General features: G+C 36.3%; 1 protein-coding gene and 1 long non-coding RNA gene across 9 annotated transcripts in view; one reads left to right on the top strand and one right to left on the bottom strand.

Moving 5' to 3' along the window:
* LOC106875085 (protocadherin alpha-3) overlaps window positions 1-2500 on the top strand; it is a 229776-nt gene that overhangs the window by 36213 nt on the left and 191063 nt on the right. The gene's annotated exons all lie outside the window — the stretch shown is intronic.
* LOC149132684 (uncharacterized) overlaps window positions 1-2500 on the bottom strand; it is a 451111-nt gene that overhangs the window by 349633 nt on the left and 98978 nt on the right. The gene's annotated exons all lie outside the window — the stretch shown is intronic.

Below are 2500 nucleotides of genomic sequence, written 5' to 3'. Positions count from 1 at the left end.
GCTGGATTTGAGTAATGCATTGTGCTCCAGTATCTACTTTGGAATGGTTTCTACAGTTGGATACCCTTTTTGTCCTCATAGGAACCTCAACAGTAATAATTGTCTGTAGCATCAACACAAAGCCTGAACTTTGTGGGATATTAAATAAACCTTAGTATATGAAAGGTATCTAATTTTATCACTCTAGAATGGTGAATGAATGACAAAGTTAATCTCAGCAGGATTTGAACTCAGAACAGGAAAAGCTGAAACAAATATTAGAAGGTATTTGTCCAATGCCCTAATGGATCTGCCAATCCACAGCTATTAATAATAATAATAATAATAATAATAATAATGATAATGATAATGATAATAATGATAAAATGCCCCGATGCAGTACCAGGCAGTAGCTCTCATGGGAAGTACTATCATGTACATTGTTTTGTCTTGGTATAAAAGCTGCATTACAGAAAATATTCTGCTCAATAACACAGATTTGCTTGTCGGTTGCTTGACCTTAGCCGGCTGAACATGTCCCTTAGGGACATGCTGATGATATGTGCATCTTTGATCATGAGCAGAAGTAGTGGAGGAGCATTATAGACATGTGTTGAGAGGAATTTTTGGAGGGTTTGGATAATTCACCTCTGGAAACATAGTGTTTTGTTCAACATCCTCAAACAACCATGCGGTTGGTAAGCAAGCTACTTACCACACAGCCACTCCTGCGCCTAGAACATAAAAAAAAAAACGAGGAAATCTGCAGAATGTGTGGAAAAAGGGGCGAAAGTGTAACTCACATTGCTAGTACTTGTGAAAATCTTGTGTAGAAAGAGTACAAGCGCAGATATGACAAGGTGGTCCAAAACCTTCACTGGCTACTATGCCAGAAGTATGGCTATGAAGTAATGGGTGCTTGGTACCAACATACACCGAGAAAGGTAATGGACGAAAAGGGAAAGCAAAAATCCTCTGGGACTTTGACTCCCAAACAGATGAGATGGAAGAGTAACCTTTAGGAGGGAGAAACAAGAGTGTCTAATAAACAACGCAGCAGTGTCAGGAGATTAACATATTATCATGAAAGAAACAGAAAAGACTGATAAATATGGAGACCGAAGAATTGAGATCGCCAAGATGTGGCAGCTACAAGAGTCAAACATAAAGTTTGTCCCTGCTGTCATCGGAGTATCGGATTCAATACCACCACCCAACCTGAAGAAACATCTGGAAACTTTAGAAATATCCTACAATCTAGGTGTATTGCAAAAATCAGCATCATTTGGAACTGCATGCATATTGCATAAAATACAATATTTGTGGTCCATGTTGTGACTTGACAGACTGTTCAAACACCCAGTAGACACAATATCTTCAATCAACAATATCACAATATTGGACACTGTGTGACATCTTAAATAGTAATAATAATAATAATAATAATAATAATCCTTTCTCCTATAGGCACAAGGCCTGAAGTTTTGTGGAGAGGGGGCTAATCAATTACATCAACCCCAGTATGTATCTGGTACCAATTTCATTGATCTCAAAAGGATGAAAAGCAAACTCAACCTCAGCAAAATTTGAACTCTGCACAAAAACGATGATTTCAAGTTTTGGTACAAGGCCAGCAATTTTGGGGAAGTTGGGTAAGTCAGTTACATCAGCCCCAGTGTTCAACAGGTACCTATTCCTACTCAAGGCCCAAAATTTTTGGGGAGGCGGCCAGCTGATTAGATCAACCCCAGTATGCAACTGTTACTTAATTTATCGACCCCAAAAGGATGAAAGGCAAAGTTGACCTCTGCAGAATTTGAACTCAGAACATAAAGAGCCAAAAGAAATGCCGTTAAGCATTTTTGTCTGGCACAGTAATGATTCTGCCAACTTACCACCTTGATATTAATGCTAATAATATTAATTATAATAATAATGATGATGATAATTTATAACCAAGTCATAAAGTCGCAGTCAATAAAATTAGCCCCAATACTTAACTGATTCTTATCACATCCTATCAAACCAAGGAAGGTGATAGATAAAAATCAACCTCGTCAAGATTAGAACTCACAATGTTAAAGAACCTGATTAAATACTTCAAGAAATTTCGATTCTGCACACAGCAATTATTTGTAGAGCTTCACTAACTTTTAATTCCATTTTCATTTTATTTATTTATTTTTTTATTTTTGCCAAATCTCATTAACATTTATGATGTTTGCATATACTTTTTTCTTATGGTAGTTGTTTTGATTTAAATCCCTCCACACGTTTGGATTTTTTTTTTTTTATCACAAACAAGTTTTTGAATAGTTCCGAAAAAAAAAAAAAACAAAAAAAAAACAAACAAATTCTCTTATCAATGTCTTTTGCTTCCATTTAGCTCAAATCTTGGTGGTATTTGAAAAATGTGCAGCTGAGCTGAGATAGGAATAGACTTCATCTGACTAGTTTAGTGGTGTATCACTAGTTGTCATTAAAACCACCTACACCACCTCCACTTCTACCACATCAGCTA

Source organism: Octopus bimaculoides, chromosome 14 (genome assembly GCF_046866305.1).
Source record: "Octopus bimaculoides isolate indiv1 chromosome 14, ASM4686630v1, whole genome shotgun sequence".
NCBI classification, from domain to species: domain Eukaryota; kingdom Metazoa; phylum Mollusca; class Cephalopoda; order Octopoda; family Octopodidae; genus Octopus; species Octopus bimaculoides.
The sequence above is the reverse complement of the archived record's forward strand: the minus strand, read 5'-3'. Positions and strand labels throughout refer to the sequence as shown.